This window comes from Cynoglossus semilaevis, chromosome 15 (assembly GCF_000523025.1).
Source record: "Cynoglossus semilaevis isolate Cse_v1.0 chromosome 15, Cse_v1.0, whole genome shotgun sequence".
Taxonomy (NCBI): domain Eukaryota; kingdom Metazoa; phylum Chordata; class Actinopteri; order Pleuronectiformes; family Cynoglossidae; genus Cynoglossus; species Cynoglossus semilaevis.
The window spans coordinates 3,923,743-3,948,034 of NC_024321.1; the positions used below are offsets into that span (position 1 = coordinate 3,923,743).

The following is a 24,292-nucleotide window of genomic DNA, read 5'->3' on the forward strand; positions in this document are numbered from 1 at the left end:
CCTTGTTGAGAACTCAGTGTGAGCAGCTTTTAGATATTGTCACTAGAGAGTCACCACTACGTGTGTTTATTGCACTTTATTACTGGACTTAACCCGTCTGCTTCTGCGTTCTGTGAATTGCCACAGCTCCCCCATGTCCAATACCTAGAAAAACTTTATAATACTGAATAATAAACAGAGTTACTCCTTGCTCACCTGCAGTGTTTCCTGCTTTTAGATCCGCCTGTCTTGAGTGTCTCTAGCAGATACGTAACAAAATTTGACCAAATAAAATGTTTGTTTGCCATTTAAAATGCTATTTTTTTTCTAAACTAACTTTAAATATAATTTTGAGATGTGTTTATATATATTTGATTTCATAGTGAAATAATATTCAGCCCTTTTATCATGGCCCTGCCCTTTAAACCAAACTCCAAATTCTAACCTTTCCAGTTTTCTTTCGTGCAGGTTGTGCAGAACAAGTTTTTTTTTCCCTATCAAATGAAGGCAACCACACTCCTCCACAATACACTGGGTGTCAAATAATGCAGGTAACAGTTGAAATGTGCTGCATTTTGCAGCTTTGAAAGCTTGCTAAGTAGAGAGAGGGAGTTGTCACTCCCTGTGCTCGAAAGGTGTTTTCCAGATAATAACATAACAACGCATCCGCTGCTACTCCATACCGATGGCGCTGATGATGGTGTTAACGTGGATGTAAAAGAGAAGGAAAGGTTTTCAGAGTGTGTGAAAGATGCATCTATATATGTATATAGTGCATATGGTGCTTAGCAGAACACATTTTCCACTACAGTAAGGCAGACACACAGACTGGATGATCCGTGCCCAGATGACCGTAATGAAAAGCTGTTACGGGATATCAGGTCACTGAATCAGTATACACTTTTGAGTACCAGTATTTGAGTAAAGTGTCTGGCTCCATACCAATTATTGTACAGTAATAGAGCTTTTTTTTTATTCTATCTGACACTGAGCAAAAGGTAGATGTAATAACACCAGACCAGGTGCTATAGAAATTACCAGGCTAAAGTGATCTACCTGCTGTACATGGAAAATATGACATTTATATTTGCTAATATATATAATATATATATATATATATATATATATATATATATATATATATATATTGTATGTATAGTATGTTCTTAAAGTATATGTTACACACGTATTCACTACTACTACAGACTACATAATTATATCTATATACAGTATATTTCTATATATATATATATATACATACATATATATATTTTCCTTTTATGATCTACTCTCTTGTACTAATTGTTAGAGGTCTCTATGACTCACACTGGTTTCCTTCTTTCCTTCTTTTTGTAAGGCAACTTTACTGACCACTACCTCACCGTGAAGGCTTCCTTGCATGTCACCATTTCCATCACTGAAATAATTTACTGCCAGTAGCAGCCTTTCCTACTATAATGACAGGATGGGCTTGACCTGTGTCTCTCTGCCGCCGCTGTCACAACTGGGCCACGTCAGTCAGAAGACCATCCACTGATGCGTGAATCCTGACATTTCCCAATCTTATTTTTGTACCAGCGGTCACCTGCTGGTACGTTACAGTCCTGGAGAGATGGTGTCTCATCAGCAGTCACTTATTTGTAATGGACGACTGATTTCCTGTTGAAGAGTTCTTTATGAAGGAATTAACTTAAAGGGAAATGGAACTGAGATGACGTAACAAAGCCTCAAATCTAGGCACATTGTTAATTAATAATTTCAGATCAGTGCTTTGTTGTGTATTAATTACTGTTTCATTTGTATTGTTTTCACTATATTTGTTCATTTAATGTGCTTCACGCAGGATTTCTGGGAGCTGACAGAGTGCCTGATTTTCCTCCTCAGTGATTAATGATGTTTGCATCTAATGAATTAATCAACCTGTGCAACCAATTAGCCTTGTTTTTCTGTCTTTATTATTTGAACACACAAATTGTAGCACTGGCAGGATTGACTGCGAATCTGTGAATGTTTCTGTCTTATACTTTTGTTATTTTTTGCTGCTTTTTCCTTGTTTTTCTTTTTCATCTTCATCCTTTATTTTTCTTGCTTTTTCCTATGTTTACAAATTCGTCCTCCTTTACTCCTTATTGATTAACTTATTCATAGTATCAATATGGACGAATGTCAAGAAAATATGGTGTATGCACATAACAATCTGTCTAATGATCATTATGTAATGATACTGTATGTTGCTGCATGCTGGGCCTATTGAATATACTGTGCATGTCATTCTCCCTATGTGCTAATGCTTGTTAGATAAATCTTGACTAATTAATATACATGATTAACAGATTAATTCTGACATGAGTGATGAATCATTTGCTCCAACCAGGACATTACAGGAGGGACTGCTAGTCCCCCTGAGCAGAAACACCTGATGAAGATATTCAGCACATCTTACTACACCACTCTACTCTGACTTTGTCTCCAAGCCACTCAACCTCAGTTGTCCCTCTGATCAGTTGATAATCATGTCCATCAGGACCACACTCATTAATAATCGCGACATCTTCAACTCCGCCACCTCCTGCTTAACCTCCCGTCTTTTTCCGAGCCATGCATCACAGCGAGTCTCACTGCTGTCTTTACGCTGCTATTTGTCACACGTCAACCCCTGACACTGGTCTCCGCCCACTCTACTCTGCCTACACTTTGGTCTTCTCCTGTATTGTGCACTTCAGTTGCTCTGGATGGTTGACAGAAAGATGTAGAACCGAGGGCCACATGAAACTCTTTAGTGGTGGTGAGTCAGCCACACATCAACAACATGAGTTACATGACCATAAAGGGAGAGTGAATAAAATAAAGAAAAATCAATAAAGGTTACAGTCCATTTGGGTCGCATATTTGCCTTTGAGGATTACATTGTTTGGCAGATTCTTTATTCAGGTTGCAGCACGATGAACCAAACCTGACCAAGTTTCAAAACATTTAAACATTTTTCTTCGTGGAAAGATGACGAAAGAGCGTTTTTCAGGGCAGTGGATCAATGGGTCTTTTTTTTGCTGTGAGGGAGGACTTGTCTTCGCCAAGAATGCATGATGTGCAAGTGCAACGAGAAAAGAAGTAACGCTGTGCATTTTGCTTCCCGGCAAGAACAGAAGCTTCCTCTGACATCTGTATGTGGTGGTTTCACGAAACTCCTTCAGCCATGTGGTGAGACGTTTCGTTACATGACAAGCAAACAAACGAGAGTGGACATTTGCTATGGAACGTTCCTGAGTTATTTGACAACGCGCAGCATGAACCATTGAGCTGCAAAGCAAACAGTGTATGACTCCAGGAGCAACAGTTTCCTTCAGCATGGACATTTAGCTGCATGTGAGAGTCTGACAGAACCACCTCCAAGAGCATTGATGTTCACTGATGACAACAACAACAGCTCAAAGTTAGAATTAGAATGGTCTTAGGGCACATACAAGGACATGGCAAGCCCTACAGATCAGAGCAAGGACTCTTAGAACACAACTAGGTCTGGTTTTTGTTCTACGTTCATGACCTGGTCCACAATTGGCCAAGGCAGACAATATTACATGTACAGTGGAACCTCGAACTTTATTCGCTGCTGGTCTGTCCAAGTGGGACCCATATGTCCCACCTCAAACCCTGCTGATTATGTTAATTAGAAGGTTTTAATTGACCTTAGGTATGGATATGAATGTGAATGGTTTCCTCTATGTGTGGTTAGAACTATGGGGTCAATCAAAATGTGTAAATATTATTATTATTGTGATTGCTACAATATTATTAATCACTCATTACTCATTGGCTTGTCCCAGAAATCGTTACATTTGTGTTTCCGATGATGTCAATTCTCTCTGCTTCTCTCCCTCTTCCTAATGTGCCATTATGAGAATCTGTGTTGAAAGGAAGCCTCAGCTGCAGGCTACATGAAGTATTGGTTTTAAAAAATGCTTGTTATTTACAGCATTTATAAAAAAAAAGAAAAAAGAAAACATCATACAGTATCTCTCCCGAGGGGATATGCAAATGAGGTGGCTGTGTTTTCACCATGGCATTTATTTTTTAACTAAATATTTACTGTCTTCCCTAAGGATGAATATGTGTGTTGGAGCTAATTTGCCAATTTGGGTCTGAGTTCTCTGTTGCTTTTTTTTTTTTTTTAAATGATCATCCTCAGCTAATACTCAAGTCTGTGCTGGCTCTGGTTATTGGATATTTATATCTGCAAGGACAGTTGAATGTACGTCACTGACCTGTGAATGGATACTAAAAATGGTCAGGGTCAAAGAGATATTTGTATTCTGCAGTCATTCTACTTTAATCCTATACTCAAAAACATTCCGAGCTCTCTGAATAAGGATACAGAATCATTATTTGATCAGAGCCTACCCTGATATGCAACACTCATCTTTCTGAAGTAAAGGTGTCATTTATTTTGAAACACAGAGCAGACGTTGGTCTTATTCTGTACTAAAACAGCAGGAAGCGTTAGGTAAGTGATAAATAAAGTTAACAAGTCTGTGCACACAGTGAGGTAACACAGTAAATATATATCCAACACTGCACTGACAGAAGCAGATTTAAGACATCAGATGTTTGTTTACCTGCTTGTAATTACCTCAGATGTGAGCTGCACCTTAGTATGTCAGTATATTTGTGGGACAAATAAGGGACTTCAATTATATATATGATATATTATAAATATATATATATATAAATAAATTAGAGACAAGTGAAAAAGCACTTGGTTGCCTCAGTGTTTTTAAATTAAAGGCAAATCTATTTTCCATTTAGGTGATTTACAATAATAACAGTAAGTGAACCAATGATAATATGAATATAAATAGTAAGTAGCGACATATGTGGTTAAGTGCAGAGGACAAATTATGTTGTGTGTGTGTGTGAATGTACGTTAAACATAAACAAGTTGATGAATTTCCTTTGATTGTACACCTAAATATTTTAGCTTTTTTATTTTAGAAAATTATAATTTTTTTTGTCAACTACTGTGACAGAAATGTATTAAAATGTCCCTTAAAAACAACTGAAACGTTTAAAAGTTGATAAAAAAATTGAAAAAAAATTGTTTTTGCTTTTTAAAATAGTCTTATTTTTAAAATAATATAATTAGAATTTAATAATAATATTAATAATAATGAAAAATAAAAATCACCACACAATCTTAAACAACTGTGTTCTTCCACTTTTACGAATAGAAACCAAGTTTAAATCAAATGTCCCATATGAAAATATCTGCTGTGTGGCTAAAAAGGTTGGGAAAAACTGCTTTAATCGAATGGAATGAAGCAGTTGGACTGTGTGTACAACAAATTCCATGTTTAAAGTTGTGTTGTGTGTACACACGATATCCCTGAAATAATGTTAGGTCTACATTTCTGGGAAGACAAGTAATAGCTCACCATTTCCGCTTCCAAGGGAACATCAATTTGAATCCCCCTCTGAGCGTTTCATCCATTGTGCACAGCGGCAAATCTCTGCATCACTTGTCTGCAAGTGATTCAGCTTATGAAGATTTTTTCAGAACAGCAGGATTATTTTTTAACTGTTTTTCTTCATGATTGTTGAGACTAGTGTGTTTGAAAAGGACAGAAAATTAAAAAAAAAAGTATATATTTTATGGGGAAAAACAAAACAAAGACTGCTATGTATGAAATGAAGATGAAAATTGAAGACATTAAATGTGATGACAACATTTATTAGCATGACACTTTAATTATTGACATCAAAATAAAAGGCTGAACGTATTTGTGTATAGAATATAGAATATATATAAAGTCCACTATATTACAGCAAGAAATGATTAGTTATTATTATTATGAAACAACTCACCAATGTTCCTTAATGCTTATAATGCATATGTTTCCATTAATAGGGCACACCCACTCTCTCCTATCTAATTGGTTGGGAGACAATTTAACCAACAAGTTCATTAACCGTGACCAAAGAGATATTCACCTTAGCCGTTCATTTCTTCTTCTTCTTCTTCTTGGTTGGAGGCCTGCCTTGTTAATGTGGCTAAGTGAACGGAGAGTTCTGATCTGGGTAAGGTGACCTAGTTCACAGGGTGGTACGACGAGCTGAGATCTGAGGCAGATTTGAATCCAACCATGAATTATTAAAACCAGAGGAGAGCTACCAATTAGAGCGCAGCAATGAAGCTGCAGACAAAAGATGTCCGTCCGAAACTAAACTCTATCCTTGGTATAAATGGTTTTCCGATAATCGCTATTACGCATGATGAATCGCACCGTCGCTCATGTGTGGCAAAATACACGAACAGGTAGATGTAAACAATCAATAATGATATATATATTCGGACTTTCTGTACATGTATTCAGACTTTCTGTTCTTATATATACTTTTTGTATGTGACTGTGGCGAGCAACGATTGGGTCCCATCACGTTTGCGTTCTGGCGGAAGTGGGACTACGTTCCCCTTGCATTAACAAGGTTCCTCTTTACACGCCTTGGAAATGCCTCGTTTTGGCAGAAAGTATCAAATGCTGTCATTTCTTCCTGACATTTTGAATGAGATTATATCTCACAGCTAAGTGGCAGTGAATCAGTGATGAAAAATGTCTGAGGACATAAACCAGAAAAGAACACTGACACGGGGTTGTTCATGCCCTTGGGCAACATCACCTGTTTCCAAAAGAGGAATGAGTGTGAGAGCATCAGCGCTGACAGAAGACACCCTCAGTGATCATCCACCATAACATCCCTCAGTATATTATCACCAGACAATAGTTGGAGAGATTGTGTTGGCGGTGGTGTGATGAGGTGAGGCTGCATCCTTGAATCAAAGCTGTAGAAGGAGAGGAAGACAACGTAACAATGGGATAATATTATACTGCTGTCAGGAGAAAAAACCTTGTCTCTCACTTTTATCATTTGAACTTCGGCTGCTGTGTGGAGATTTCACCACTAAGTTTTAGTCCAGTGTTTCTGCACTGTCAACACATACAGAAGTGCAAGGGTGAGTAAGGGTCAGAGCATCTCTGTTAAACTGTCAACAAGAAGATGGAACAAAAACTCCATTTTAATCACTACACATAAGCTATTTGCTTCATTTTTAACTAGTATTTTCCAGATTTTAACATAATGTATTTATTTTTAAGGACAAACATTTTCTTAAATTAATGCATTTGAACCATATTTTTGAGTTTATTACAAATACCTAAACTAAACACTAAAACAGAAATCTCAAACTTGTTTTCATTGGGGGCCTAATCAACAATATGGTTTCCCTGAAAGGGCCCATTGTGACTAGAAGACTGTTTAGACCAGGTGTGTCAAACATTCAGACCGTGGGCCAAAACTGTCCCTTTTGGGGTTATAATCTTGTCTGTGCAATCAATTTTGAAAATAAAGTAATACAAACACAAACACTTTATATTCAGATGGTGTTTTTGTAGAGTTATATTTCAATAAATATGAATATTTTATTTATTTATTTTTATTTTTTTCGCATCAAAAAACAAAGTGGACCAGGACAAACTTTTTGTTATTTATAGTGATTATGTTATGATTTTACTGGTCCGGCCCGCTTGACATCTAATTAGATTTTTCTGGGCCCCTGAACCAAAATAAGTTTGACCCCACTGGTCTAGACGATATGGATAATTACTCCAGAACTACTCCATAACCTATTAATAAATGTATCTGACAATATCATATAGGACTTACAAATAAATACATTTATAAGTTATGACTGTGTGTAAAACAGGCCATGTTCTTTTTGTCTTTTCAATTTCTTTTTCCCATGTACCAAAAGCCAAAACACAGATCACACAGTAGCAGAGGATTCAAACTCTCAGGAGATAAATTGTACCTACATGACAAAAATATCCTGTATTTGGAAGAATTCATTATATTTTGGTAGAAGTAGGACACTCTGTCAATTTATTTCTCCTCACCTCCACACTCACTCACTCTCACTCCCCAGCAGTGCTGCTGAAAAACAAGGATTAGTGGATTTATAATATATATTTTTTAACATTAACATTAATGTCAGCACCAGCTGCAGGCAGTGTGTTTTGTATTTTCATTTTTTTTAAGAGACTGTCAACCTGAGCCGAATTATTAGGCGGAGGTTGCAGGAGAACTCGTCAGCGTTGGGGAGGGACAACTGAGGTTATCTCACTGCACACTGTGAGCGTCAGCGGTTAAGATGTAAGCAGCTCCATTAGTGCTGCTGAATTCACACATTTTGTGCAAAGCAAAAGACATTAAAAAATCCAGGACTTTTACTACAGTAAACTAAGGGTTTACATAAAAAGAAGTTCTTAAATTTCACTTTTGCTTTAAAGTATCTAGAGTGTGCAGATGATGGGTGCTTATTCTTGGTTACTATATAATAGCCTATGTGCAGCATATATGTGCTTTGCTGTATTTTTAGGTATCCTCCTCTCTGGAGACCAGCAATTATATTCAGTGATAGAGATGAAAAATTGAGCCATTTTTTATGTCCATATTATGCAAACGAGCTTTTACCACGTGATAAAAACTCTTTATTCCATGCTATAATTACCCCACTTGTTACCCAGTATGTTGCCCAGCCCCCTGAATAACCTCATGTGGAAGTGACTCAGAGGGCCGCTGCCTTCAAGGACATTGCTTTAAGTGCTGTTGTATTAAAGATATGCTCAGAGGAAACTGTTTTTCAAGGACATTGCTTTAAGTGCTGTTGTGTTGAAGATATGCTCAGAGGAAACTGGTTTTCCCTATATAAGCTGCAGGATTTGATAGAAGCGTCATTTGAAGTTTTAGCTAAAAGCTAACGTATAAGAATAGATTGATACAAGCAAGACTTTTTTAAAAATTTTTTACAAATTTTTTTTTGCACTGTGTGCATTAAAAGTGGGTTTAATTTAAACTAAAATATGAATCTTAATTCATATATATACATATATATATATATCTATATATATATATATATATATCATATCCAATGAATATCGATCCAAACAGCAGCTGTTAATTGTCGATGGAATCCTTATGAGTGAGAAGGTTGCCATCGTTCAAGAAAGTACACCATATACCTGTAGTTTTAGTTTTAACCTTGTTCGTGAATCGAAGGGGGAAATTGATAGGAAAAATGTCACGTTTTTTTTTTAATTATTATTTCAAATGCAACACATCTGCTTAGATTTCTATCAACTTCCCTCTGACTGCAAGTGATTCTAGCAACTAGGCTGTGAAAGTTAAATGTTAGCTCACCATTAGTCAAATACGTGCAGCGTCTCCTTCCATTCTGTCAAAGGGAAGGTGACCTTTTCACTGGCAGCGACTGAAAGACAGCTAACAAATGAAGATGCCCTGCACAAAGGTCATGTTCTTCTTTAAAAAGGACATGAGAAAGAAACCATCCGACTGATTAATTGACAGGAGTGGCGAGAGTCAGAGACAGGGAAACATTTTTGGACAAACAAATATAACTTATATTGTTGAAAACCAAGAACTCCAAAAAATATTTGCATCATAATGTACAGTTCTGATATAGGCAGTGTCAAAACTTTTGCTTATTCCATTTGTGTGTTTTGTATCTGGTTTGAAATGTCTACTCTAATACCAGTTCATTAAGTAGGTCTTATTAAAATGAAATCTTATTTAGTAATACAATTTTTTTTTAATTCAATTTCTGAATTTATACTGTAATTGAATGCACTTTGCAATACAAACTTGTATTTATTTTTTCTGAAGAATATAAAACCAGCCATTTGTATAAATAAAAAAACACATCTTATGTAACAGCAAAATTAGCAATGTGCTACACATATACTAATCACACAAATAAGTCCAGTTTTGACATTTTGGACTGAAAAGTAGTTAACATTTGACATGAAATCAATTACAGAAGACCTTAAAAGTTGGCCCCGTTTTTTTTTCAAATTGCCAGGAAAAAAGGTAAACGTAAGTTTACAAATAGACACATATATGAACATATAAATATTTGACAGGAGTTAAACTCCTAAGAAGGCAAACCTTAAATAAACTGCAGAAAAATGCCTTAACTTTACCAAAAATGAACGAAAAGTAGAAGAACAGGGCAAGAAAAAAACTTAAAGTAAGACCAAAGAAAAGTTTGTCAACGGTTTAGCAAATAGGATTAAGAGGTTAGCCACATAAAAATGCCAAGACAATGAAACATGGTCCAAGAAAGTCTGTTAAAACTGTAGCTAAACTAACCAACCACACAGAGGAGAAAGAGTTTGAAGATGTCTGCTGTATTTAAACAACCCAAAATAGGGCTCAAATAATGCATTTCATAACAGTTTAATGATTTTTTTTGGAAGAATCACATCGCTCGACATCTGTAGAGCTTGTTCCCTTCATCATGTGATCCTGCCATCTGGCTCCTGGAGCCACTTCAGTGGGTACACACTGTATATGAAGCAGCTTTTAGAAGGCGTTCTGCTGTCTTTTATTCAAACAGCTGCTGTTATTTAAAGTGATGAGGAAGCAGCCGGCCTAGGGGACCAGGCCAGAGAGAGGTTCGCTTACGAGACGTCCTGTTGATTCAGTGAATTGCAGACACTCTGACTGACAAGATTTTGGCTTCTTAGTGTAGACAAAATGCCCAGGTCCTGACACCGAGCTTAACTTGTGACCACAAGGGGCGCAGGGGGGCCGGAGCTGTCATGTTTAATTTGCACTGAGTAAACTTAGTAGTAGTGGTAGTTGTTGACATACCATACAGTACAATCAGGGAGGCAGCGTGACAACAAACAGAGACATTCAGGTTAGGTTAAAAAAGGTTAAAAAAATCAGATTTACGCCTGTCCATGAAAGTTGGTACATGTTCTAATATTTTTATTTTTAACTCAAATTTGACAAGTAAAGGTAGTTGGTACATGTTCTAATATTTTTATTGTTAACTCAAATTTGACAAGTAAAAGTGATCTTTAATAATTTCAAATCCCAAAAATGTAACATAGTTTAACTTTGTCTGTCACAATATAAAAATATAAAAAATTAGGAAGATCTACAAAAAGCCCTTCTACGGATGTTTTTATTTATGTACTCTCCATTAACTTGATCTTTCAGCAGCGTTATTATCTTTAAAAAGACAGCATTTTCTTTCTTGTTTCTTTTTTCTCTGTTGTTTCCAGAAAGCATCAATACTGGCAGGGCTGCCTTTCGATTTTTTTTTTTTTTTTTAATAATGTACTCAGCATCTTTACATAGGAGCTGACCTTGGCCTAGTTTCATATGAAATCTGTGATCTCTCTCTGAACCTCCAACAAGACTGGACTGACCTCCTTCAGTCTTTATATCCAATGGGGCCTCATTAAAACAGTCCATGTGTGGAGATTAGATGTAAAGCCCCCGTTTCACTTCACCTTTTCATATTCTGGGCATCGGCACATATTACTGTACTGCACGGAAACTGTGAACCTCGTGACTTTACCGAGAGAGCTCCACTTCTTGATGTGATATACTGTATATGTGTATTCATCAAGATCTTGTCATCACCTCAGCCTCCTTGCATCATGTTGTTTATTAGCTTTGATATAAAACGTATATTTGGTTTATTTACTTGGTGGATTTAGTTTGGGAGTTTGGATAGAACCATGTCTGTTTGTAAAATGCAGCCATTATTCATGCAAACAGTAAATGGATGTAGGTCATCTAAAGACCTTCAAATAAAAGGTGGGTCTAAAAGAAAAGTTTGTTATACACTTTTTTTTGTACAAAAGAAAAAGAATATCTAGCACATTATGTCATTCTGATGTCGGTTTTCAACACCAAATAAGGAAGAAACATCATTACAGCAAAAACAGGATTCAGTTATATATATATATATACTGGAGCTCGACACAACCGACACAAGACCAAGAATGTTTTCTTAAGTCTCTGTATGAACATTCTCAGCAAGATTTCATCAATTCGAAAGTGGGGGAAAAAACTGTAAAATGAAGCAGGAGAGACCTCAAAATTACTTCTTTTATGTGTCATTTTCAGCAGCGTTTGGGCCTTAACAACATCGTGTATATGGTGTTTGATAGCGTCAAAAATATCACTGCTCAACTGACTCTGCTGGTGTGTTCAAAATTACAGACTCTTCAAAAGACGGATTTAAGTGCATGAGATTACAGTCACAGTTTCAGCTTCTGTGTGTGTGTGTGTGTGTGTGTGTGAGTGCTCTGCAGGGAAGGTGAACATCTATATCTGAATAGCATGTGCTTGAGGCTTTGTCTCACACAAAGACAGAAAAAAAAAAATAGGAGTCAAAAAACTCAAATCCAAAGTTAACATCAAACATGTGCTTTCAATACCACTGGTGCAGCAGAGCGTTTCAATCTCTTTCCCAAACTTTATTAATGAACTCCTCCTATTGGAGCTCCGGTGCCAGCGATTGGCTGCTTTGTTTGTGTGTTTGTTTGTTCATCGCTTTGACCACAGGGACAGTGTGTGAGTACCTTTGATGTGAGGCCTGTCTATAATTTGAAATGGGAGCATTAGCACAGCGTCTCTGCAGACTTAATATGGCTGCAGTGTTATTGGAGTTATCCTTCCAAACACTGAGAGACAACAAAATCATAATTAAGAACATTTGTAGTGGGGATTCCACTGTCACTATGGCAGAAAAAAAAGTCCACCCCCCCCCCCCCCCCCCCCCCCCCCACAGGAGCCATATTCATGTTTGGTCAACAATGTCATAACGGACAGTAAGGCCCCTGTCAGATCCCCGGTGACGAGACGAGACCAAATGACTCTCCAGCCGGAGATAATCAGCTTTGTGTGTCATGTTGACACGAACACAGTGTTAAGGCATAGTGCACTTTGATGCTGGCAACACTGGCACAAAGCTGATTTGAAAAAAAAAAGAAAAAAAAACGTATTAGGAGAACACAAAAGGAAACATTCCCACAGTGTCTAACTGGCATCTGCATTAAAGCAACAACGTGGGAGCGTAAACGGATTAGGAATGGCTCGGTGCATTAAGAAATAACCCAGGGCAATTTCTGTCCATTCTGCGAGCCTCTTCTGTAGGCTAACACTGGACCAATGCAGGCAGTTCAACTTCCTCACAGAGAAGCCGACAGCCTGATAGTTTGGTAACCAACAGATGAGATGTACCGTGATGTGCCAGAATGAACAGCAGCCAGTGTAAGAACAGCCAGTTCCCCAGCACAGGTTGTTCAATTGAATTCACGGTGCAGTATTTAGGACAGACCTCTGCTCCGAGTAAGTACACGGTAGAAGTCATGACGGCACGCAGCACAACAAGGAGAGAAGATCACATTAGATGAAGTTTTGATGCACTTTTATCAACTTCCTTATGGGTGCATGATGTCTTATGCACACAGGGAGATCCAGCCGGTTCTGAGGTTTTTCATTCTAACAATGCTATTGAGACAGAAACCCCATTTTTTTAAAGTAAAAGTGACAAAGCCATCTCGACAAAGCAGCGCTGGCTCGTCTCTTCCACCCACAGACTGCTGAGGATTACACAACCTGTTCTTGATGCTCTGGGATCAAAGCAGTGTTTGCCTGAACTACCCTTGACTGTCTTGACTCCAGATTAACATATATGCAGTACAGATGTATGCTGACGCATAATCATGGGCTGCCATCTCTTAACACTGTGAGGACACCATTAATCCTGACTAAATAACTGAACAACTGTACATTTTCTATTACCCTGGTTGAGTAATTTGGGGTCATTTCCTTGTCACAATGATGGATGGATGGATACAATTACAGCATGTCATGTTATGTGATTATTATTATTATTATTATTATTATTATTATTAATATTTTTTTCCTATGGTTCCAGCATCAATACAGTGTCAGATTCCTCATCATATATTGTTTTAACAGCATTCCACTAGTGCTGATGACATTGTTAGAAATCTTCTGATTTTAATGGAAAGTAAGCATGTTGGGCCTGCCATACCAGTTATCTTGCTAGTTACATTTATTGAATATTCATTTATTAACACCTAGCATGTGCACAGGTTGCAGCACTCCGAACCCCACACCTCAGAATGAGACTTGTATTTCATTCACTTGCAGCTCCTGGAAACCTTGAACAGAGCATGAAGTGCACAGAAATAGGAAACCTGGAAAGTGTACTTCACAGCCACGTGATCTTCAAGTGTGGAAACAAGGAATACATCATTTTGAAGTAAACTGTAATAGTATTAGTAATACTAACAATTACATGGTAAATTGGTTGGTTAGATGATTATGGACATAGAATGGGGTGAGGTGGGAATTTCCAAGCCATAATAATCATCAATTCAGCAGCTAAGGCTTTCTTAGTGTTGACACGCATTTTCACTCAGTGGATTTCAACACATACACAGACACAAAGACCTAATATTGCTTTTTTTTTTTACATTACAATTTTCTTTTTGAAATGGGCCAAGTCATTCAGAAAATATATTTCTTAGGCAAAACACAAAAATTGTAGACTATTTTTTTTTCAAATAACCATTTGTTCTGAACTTAACGCGTAAACTGTGACATTTTCAAATTTCCGATGGTACCTGAACACACCTGATGCGTAAGCTTTAGCAGGACCGTGTAATAGTCTTTGTAGACGTCTATTGCGTCTCTTTTCAAGTTGTTAATTTCTCAAGCTAACATGTAGCTAGCTAACACAAAATGGACAGGTTTTTGACAAGAAATAGAACAAAGGAGTAGACCAACACACACGAAAACGTGGTTGTTTATATGTTTTTTTTAATGCTGAAGTAATATTAAATAGTGAAAAAAATTAGAAAATACACTCTAAAAGTCGATGTTTTTTTTACATATTATGTAGCATTGTCTGTGTGGGTCCTCAGCCTGAAACTAATGCTGTTTAGGGGCATTGGCAGAGAAAACGAACCCCTGGTTTAGAGAACACATTCTGGATATCACGATGAAATGGTTTTTTTTTTTTTTTTTTGTAGCTGGAGGTTAAACCTATTCCATTTTCAAAAATGACAATGCATTTAGTGACGGTTTCGCTTATGCTTAGCTGTCAAATTGCAGCGGCGAGACTCGACTTTAATGACCGTGTCTGTCATATCGTGACGACTGTAATAATTCTATTACATGAAAAAGTCACCAGTAATAGCACACCGGGGAAGACGTCCACTATTCACCTTCATTCACAAATGTCTCCTCGGGATATTCAAGCACACTTGCTCATTTATGGAAGTGCTAGCGGTAATTCAGTAGTTAATCCTCCCACATTAAACCCAGAGGAACACCCACCAGCTAGCTACACCAAAGCTCGGGCAAATACTGGGAAACAGGCAAAGTTGAGGTCCATGCTGTTTTAAAACTTGTCTTTTATACAGTTACGGATGTTTTTAAGTTCTTAGGCAGAAGAAGGAGGAAAAGGAAGAAGTTGAAGTTGAAGAGCAGCAGAGGATTTGTATTAACACCTGTCGATTGCTAAGGATGTGAGACAAAAAAACGAAATTTAAGTGACAGGTATCACCACACGCTGTGACTAAAGCGAACCAAATTTCACTTTGAATTCTTAACAATCACACATTAAAAAAAAACAGTTATCTGACAGAGAATGTGTCAAACACAAGCAGAGTGCTCTCCAAAACCAGGCCTTCAAGGCTTTTTCTGCCGCCACCCTGTTGGAGAGAACGTATTTCTTGGTTCTCGCTTTGTATGTAAAACAACTATTATAGAAACTTCTGAGATCTATTTATTTTCCTCATGTCTGGTAACGTATCTGACATCACCACCACTCCTTAGCCTTAGAAAATTATATAAAAGAAAATTGATGGGTTACCTTTATACTCAGCAGAGAGTATCAATTCTCTGCTGCAGCCTGGTCCTAAGGACAAGTATCAGTCTGCGGACCAGAGGTTGGGGAACCCTGTCCTAAGACCCTTGCCCAACCATGTCAAAAATTGCTTCTCCAGTGGTCATTTCTGATCCACTCTCCATCAGTCTTTATATAAATGTCAACATTTTCTCTGTCACTTTCACATTCTCAAAATCATATGGTATAGCAGGTGATTCCTCTCACTTTTCTTTCACTGTTTCTGCTCTACTTCTTGACCATGATGTGCCTCCATCCGCCCACTTCACTCTACTGTATCATGTACTTTTTGCCAGCAATTATGTCAAAAGGCACCAAAAGGAAAAGGAAGTGGATTTGCCGGAACCATTTAACTGAGATCGAGGGTGAATAAAAACATAAATTGAACCTGATGGATTAAAAAAATGTAATGAATTGAATGAATTAAATATCGCCTTCAGAGTCAAGACTACACCTGTCCTCTCCCCAACCTCAGATTTTACTCCTAAAATCTGAGCTCAGGTGCAGACAGAGTTCATCTTGGACTAGTGCCTCTGTTTTAACAAATGCAGCTCAAATAAGAGCTGAAGGTGAACCTGATTCAGTCCATTTTTTGCCGTCTACCTCACTAAGTGGCAAAGTACATTCTGTATTCAACAAACACTGACACATTTAATATGAAACGCTTTCAGAGCCACTTTTTCTTATCGACCACTTCCCCGACTTGGCAGGTTGGCAGTTATTAAGACATAATAAATAATGGCAGGGGTCTCCCGCAGGCTGCCCTGAGTGCCTTTGGTGATGAGAATGGAGTGGCAATAAGAATGTGCATGGGAAAAAATGCAGCATTAAACCTAAAGAACCCTATTACCGGGTTGCCTTTTTTTTAGCACATACATTATGGTTATGCCTTTGTGCTCTGCAAAAACTGAACCTTGAAGATTAAGAGCCCGGAGTGCTACCCCTGACATGCCTACATAGATTTTAATTTTTCATTCTTCGGTTCTGCTTGACAAATGAAACCTTAGTGATGGCTGCAAGTTTGTGCTCGGTTATAGATCATCTCACCAAGAAGCACTGAACCTGCATGAAAGCTCGTACCAAATATCTCAAGTGATGCAAGGAGAGGAGATAATGTTTGGAGAAGATAATTGCTGACCTAAATCTTAATTCTCCACCTGTTCAACGGAGACAACGTTGTGAAGAACCATTTGTTTTAAAGCAGAACGTTTACTATATTCATTTAGCTGCTTAGACTAAATAAGAAGAACAGGAGGTGGATTCCTCGCTCCACACCAAACTGTCAGTTCATAATTGTGGCAATTGTGGTTTATTTTAAGGCTTTAAACAAAAGAGAAATCAATATAACATTGACAAAACCTTGCATTTAACACTTCACCAAAATGTATGGAGAAGTAATTCACTTAAATTGTCATTTAATAGGGAATGACATACCAATGTAAGTATATTTTCTAAGCCTGAAACAGACTCTGAAAACACTCTGAAGACACTTTGTGATTAGATTAAAAGGATCATAAACCCAACTCTGTGAGAGAGTGCTGTTTATTTCCCATCATCTCTAGTTAGAAATCAAGTTCTGTTACCATAACATTTGTGCTTTTAAAGGCCAAAAGGTGGAAATCGAGACTATATTAGTGAGTCCCACTTACATCTTAAAAAATGTAAATCTAAAAACCTTGAACTCACGTCATATTTACTTTATGTCAAAATAGCAAATAGCTATATGTTCACAACCATCAGGAATTACAAACGTTTTTTTTTTTTTTTTTTTTTACTGACGTATACACTGACGTAGGTTTCACAAAGAAACATCACCAATATACACAATGTGTTCACCTGTGTCATGGTGGTAATGAGAGAGTGAGTCAACCACCAGAGGAAGTCAAGGTGTGAACACATAGTGGATTGCTTTTTTGCTGTTTTTAAAACTGAACCAATTTCACTGGCAACAAACTGCTCCAGTAAAAAGCCAAAAAGCTTGAGATCTACTTTCACCATCTTTCATGCGTCTGCACTGGCGCTTAATTCCATGCTTCCTGATTGCCCTTAACTGTACATGTGGAGTTTGTACTGAGCCTTCACTTGTGCTGTGCTGCACACTGTGGTTCAGTGGGTTCCTCTGGTGCGATGTCCAGATATAAGTACCCAGAATGATCCACGTACTGCCCTTTTTTCCATCAATTCTTTGTCTAGTTAATTTCCTCTTTCTTCTGTCTGAAGCTTGAATTCTTTGTCTATTTCCTACTAACATGTACTGCACATGTGACATATTATGACTCCCTGACGCTCACAGATATCCCCGTCACACACAGAGCAGCTGTACTACATTGTTGACATTGGCTCTTCTGTGTGTTTGCTAATAATAAATGTGCCGAGCGATTCATAAAGATTCTATTCATATGGTGGCGAGACAAACACAACAGTCGTTTAAGGTCGTCAGATAAGTCGTGTACTTGCTGTTGTTGATTTCTTCAAGAGACCCCTAATGACTAATACACATATCATCCTTAGTGAGGGGTGGATGGAGGGGCATGGGGGGGCTTTTCATATAACACATACTCTATGGAAAAAGATATTGGAGTTAACTTTTAATATTAGGAAGAGAAAGAGATCTCTGAGATGCAAAGCTTGAAGCTGAGTTAAGGTATCCTGGGGAAAAAAATGCCAAATACTTCCTGCCATCTGTCAAATCCAGAGACAAGATGTTTCCTCGTCTACTTCTTCTGTTTCACACATGGGTTCATTTGTTGTGATCTGTTTTAACCTGCATTTGCAGCAGTCTCTCTTTGTTTCCAACAAAGATAATGGTCAGTTTCTGACCCAAACCCACAGCTATGTTTAATAAAGCCGTAAGAGGCTTCACAGCCACAACAGCTGCTGACACCACTCTTCCACTCAACCACCGTTTGAACTTACTGCCCTCTGGGTGAAGATACACAGCTCTGCGGAAGGACCCACCTTTATCCTCAGAGTCACTGCTGCCCTGAGTAATTGGATGTCGCAGAGGGGAAGTTATTTGTTGCGTTGCATCACTGTGCAGTACTGTTGTCTATTTTGACTGTTGTTTACTTCTTACACTGTCTGTTAAATGTGTTATTTGTCTGTCTGAAGCTGACTACTGTGCTGTGGAAATGATTTTCCCCACAGGGGCAATAAAGTCTGAGCGTAATTGTGGATGAAAATATGCAATAAAAACTGATTGGTGATGCAACAGCTGAGCCTGTACGGACACTGAAAAAGCTTTAGACGTCACTGCAAAACATTTGTATAAGTAAGAAATCATTTTAACTATAGTAAAAATATTTTCAAAAAAATGTTATAAATCCAAAAAGTCCAAAACAACTGATTCTGGACAGTCAGAGTTTAAAAAATACATAATTACTACTATAGTGTGGTAACGATGAAGGAGAGCAGAGTGAATAAAATAAGAGAAAGTAAATAAAAATAATCAGTAACAATGTATTATTATTATTATTACACAACTCTGGTGCTTATCATATCATGTTAAAATGTGTCACACAACAGTGATATTGACCCACACAGAAAATTATAGAATCATATTGCACTAGAAAAAAATATATATATATATATATACACAAATATTATATATATGTATGAGTCTTAGTGACTCATTTGTGTATTTTTACATTTAATCTTCAATCATCATCGCATCATTTCTTTTGTACTATAGGAGACTATTGTCTCTCCGGAAAGGAGTCGAGTGAAAAAACACGGTCCCGACATCAAAGCCCGCAGTGTTTGATCACACACTTATACAGCACTTGTTGACAGACCCACACACAGCTCTTCAGGCACAGCCTTGTACACACCAGAGAATAGAGCGGCCTCATTCAAGGTTTAAGAGATAATTAAACATTATTATTACTATTATACAAAGGAAGCAGGGAGGGAGGGGGTGTCTGGGTGGGATCCAGCCACTGCCAGGTGCTCAATACTGGGGTCGGAGTGCGGTCACGTTGACTGAGGGCCAAAGTCATTCAACACCGGATGACTTTTAAATACTGCTGTCTTTGAATATTCATGGAGTACAATACGTGTGATTGGCTTAAGGCTGTAAATGAATGTTAAACACACAGTGTCAGAGCAATTGATGTATTAAAACGTCTGTATCCAGCAGCAGGGGGCTGAACTAAGAGAGGTTTCTGCAAGAGTGGCATTGATGGCAAGGACCAAAGAAAAAAATCAATCAATTGAAATCAATTAAAAAATGCAGTTTTGCTTTTCGTTATCATGTAACAGGTGTTGTAGTTGGGCCCGAACCTTGTTCAACCAGGAACGGTGTCTTTACCTGTACAAGGACATAAACTCCAGAACATGGATTTTAAGGCTGAAGGAGAGTTTTTAATCTGATGTAAACAAACACGAAAGTGAATAATAGATCAAAATAAACCAGAATCTGAGTAACCTCTGAATACCAAGTCATGGTTAGAAATGACTGTGGTTGCTAACAGTCCAGGTCTATGGAGGCAGCATGAGCAACAGTGCAATAGATGTTGTGGGTGAGGATGGAAGAAAAACAAGCTTTGCTTCTCCATGATGAGTGACAGAGAAGGAGCCTTTTATTCTATTTCTCGCGTGTTTAAGGTGCGCAAATCAATGATTTAGAGAACGCCCACAATAACTGTCAGCGTGGAGCTAATAATAACTAATGTCTCTGCTGCAGCATCACGAGTGTTGTGTGAATGTGTTTCTCCTGATTTCATCTAGTTTTGTCTGTGCAACTCCAGCTTTACTTACTTTAATAAAGTTATATTACAATACGTGGTGAATACTGACATACGCTGAGAGTGTGTTAACCTTGAATAACACACACAAAAAAAGAAGAAAAACACGCAGACAAGGTTGCATTCACTGTTTGGACTTTGATGCTGTTGAAAGAGTATTAGTTTTAATTGAAGGATAAACCAAAAAAAAGGGAAAAACTAATGTTCAACAAGCTCAGACATCATTGAAAAGATACACTGCAAATTCAAACAAACGCAAAAGGATCAATAACACATTAGGAGATCAAGATATTACCTTCTGGTTTTAATGTTGGAGTCTTTACTCTGATCTCCATACCTCTGTGCAGCAGTGGAGATGGATTACAGTTCTTTACTCCTCCACAGTGAAACAAGTGCAGGCAGTGCTTTCTGGCAAGTCTCTCTCTATTCCTCAGACAGGCTGAGTTCAGGGCTGAGTTTTAACAAATGTTTCATGTGTTTTTCACTGTCCGTCGAACACAGGGTGATACATAATTTAAAGAAGGGGGGAAAGACAATCTTATAATCTAACCAGAAAAAGTCAAAAATATTATTTTTTACTTTCTTATTATGGAATTTCAGGTAGTTTTGAAAGAAATATATTCTCGTAAATGACACTTCTTAATCCCAGGTCTTAACCCATAATATATCATTGAAGTTGACATATAGTATACATAAACATGCTTAAACACCAGAAAATGCTTAATTTTCATGGCACACAACAGGCATTTCTTTTTATATTCTGAAGGACACTTCAATTAGGAAAAGGTTTTAAAAAGGCTTTAATGAACATTCTTACATTCTTTTTCATAATTTTCTATTACTCAGTTTAAACAGTGCTCAAAGCCTGCCAGACATCCTGTCTATTTTCCTATTAAACAGAGTTTTTCTGCAATCAGAATCAGGAGTCATCAAATCATGTGCTACACCAGCTGGATAATTATGGCCGTCTCAGTGCTCTTCAAATTTACATTATGTCCGACGTACAATATCAATCCACAGCTGGTGGAGAAGCATTTTGTTCGAGTGATGTATATAGAGGGAGTTCCTGAGGATTTTGCGGCCCAAGAATGCAGTTCCTGAGACCACATCTTTGGCCACAGCCTTCCTGGAACATCAGTTTGGCTCTCCTCCTTTGATTTTCAAAACAATGAAAGGTCTAAAGGTCAGAGCTTTCTCCATTGTCATAATGCAGAAATGTACCTCCACATACTACGAATGACTATTGAAAGTAATTCTGTGATACAGTTCAATATGGTTTCTGGTCCAGGAGCCTTACATTTTTTGACTCTTCAGTCTTTGCTGCTGCCCAAATAAGACATCACTGAAATCTTTCTTGAAACAGTGAACAGACACCGAAGAGACCTAATCCAAAAGATATTAGGATGTAGTCTTCATCCTCTTATAAAGATGAGGCAGATCAGGGATTCAGAGGGTCAGCACTGCAGCTGTTCATTGCTCGATCAACTGTCAAGACGCAAAGTGCCCTGGAAATAATAGATCAATTGACTCTGTCCAAATATGTCCAGGTGCTGGAGGTGGTGAGCTTCATCACCTGTGAATAAGTCTGAAATTCAAAACTCACGGCAGATATTCAGATGCTGCCGTCTGAGCGTTGGACACAAGGGCGAGATAGCAGTCTGAGGATGACCATTGAATATGAGCTTAACATACTGAACAAACACCTCAGACAAGCAAATTAAGGGCAAACAAATTGCAAATTAGACTTCTAAAATTCATTCCCAAATGATTTTGGGAATGGTTGCCAGATAAACACGTATAATTTCATAATTTCAAAGGCTTTTATGATGTTTTTGTCATCCAACTAACCAATCATGAAAATGTGTGTTATGTATGTTTGCTATGTTTTGCCAAGGTAGGGCACAATCAAATCTTTCAGCTTTTTAAAGAACAGCACTATAATAAGACATAGTGCAGACATAAAAAAAAGTGGGTCAAATCCTTTAAAATATCAGCACAAAAACCAAGGGTTCTGTAGCAACTCCTTTATTTGAATATTGTTTGTGCAAAAGGTTTGTGTCAGGTCTGTCTCTCTCTCCTGGGACAATCAGTGTCATCAGCTTCACCTGGTGACAACTATCTCTCTCCCTCAAGCTGTCACGGTCAGGTCATGGTTCCTGTTGCTCTTCTGGTTCTGGGCTTTGTTTATATTTGCCCCATGGCCTCGTCCTCCAGCTCTGTTTACCAGTGTTGTCCATTGTGCTTCTCCCTGCGTCTCCTTTGTTCCTGCCTGGCCTATGTCTCCGTTGGATTTGCTGGATGTATTTAAGTGTGGACTTTTTGAACCTGATGGCTGTTCCCCCAAGTGCTGCTTTTGGATCCTGTCTGCTTCCTGATTCCTCCTGAACGCAACGATTTGAAGATGGAAGACACTTCTACCTAAAAAAGGTAATGTTTTCATTTAAACTGTTACATTATGTTTATGAGTTTATGATCAATGGGCTGGAGCTGTGCAGGGGTGGGATTACTGCTTGCCATCTGAAGGCTGCGGGTTTGATACCACTTAGTCCCCAAATCCTAGGTTTGTTGTGTCAGTAAAACTCTCAAATCACAGTGCACTCTACTGCTGTTGATAGCCAAAAGTAACAACCAGAGAGTGAATCTTATTCAATTTCCATGTTGAAAACAGTAATTAATTAAAAATATATATCAATAAACTTTCATCTGTTCAACTAGGAGACATGGAAATTATTTTGTTTTTGAGAAGTCACCAAAAGTGCCAGCTTCTTTAAAGAGAACAGAATACATTTATACGGTATCACAGTGTCACAGCTGTCCAAAACAAACAAATTAAATATTTGTTGCATTTTATCAGCTTTAACTTTGTACCCTCATTATAAAAAGATGCTGAAGTCTGAACTCATACAGTATATTTACTTTTCTATGAATATGGAAACGTGTCTACTTAAAAAGCCATCCTACTTCAAAAGGCTTCACATTTGCAATAAAACGTCCCATGAATGTGTTTTTATCTATATTAAACAGACACCTTTAAACAGTATATATATATATATATATATATATATATCCTATCGCCTCCACCTACACACTGCAGCATTGGTTTACTGTAGTCTTCTTCTAGTCAGGGATGCTCAACGGGCTGGTGCAGCAGCAGCAGCTGGTAGAGGTGGCGTTTGAGGTGTGCCACCTGCTGTTATTAATGGCTGATGTAAAGGAGGAAGTGGTAAAGTAAACCCTATATCATGGGGAGAAGGAAGAGGGTAGTTCACACCTTTGAAACAAGAAGGATGGTGGAGGATTGGCCTGAGAGTGGAATAAGTGGAGGTGGGTGCAGATGGTGAACCGAAGGCTGTTGGTAGTGTGAGGAAGTCTGGAAGGGTGTAATGTATAAAGCAGTGGCTACTAACCTTTCTTGGCTTGTGACCTCATTCTGACATCACACATTTCTAGCAAATCACAGCAGAATATTCTGTATTTTATTCAGAGTTGATTAATATTCATGGAAGTGAATCCATTTGGTTATGATTATGTGGTGTTTTAATTATAATTTAAAAAATAAATAATTATGTGTGTATATATATATATATATGTATATGTTCAAAGCCAATGACGCTGGGTCATGGCCGTAAGCCTGAAAAATCCTTATCCAAGGAGTCCTCGTGTAGAGCAGACAGACATGGGGGAGAGAGGTCGATCAAAGGTCGTGGATGTTAGTCAGCAGTCTTTGAGGACAGTGACAGGTTTAGAGGTGGTGGAG

General features: G+C 37.9%; 1 protein-coding gene across 1 annotated transcript in view; it reads left to right on the top strand.

Moving 5' to 3' along the window:
• The first annotated feature begins 22,021 nt into the window (after nucleotides 1-22,021).
• The window catches only part of lingo2 (leucine rich repeat and Ig domain containing 2), a 199,125-nt gene continuing 196,854 nt past the window's right edge, over nucleotides 22,022-24,292 (top strand). The window contains exon 1 of the mRNA XM_017039506.2: nucleotides 22,022-22,962. The gene's annotated coding sequence lies outside the window, so the exon portion shown is untranslated. The remainder of the gene's footprint in view (nucleotides 22,963-24,292) is intronic.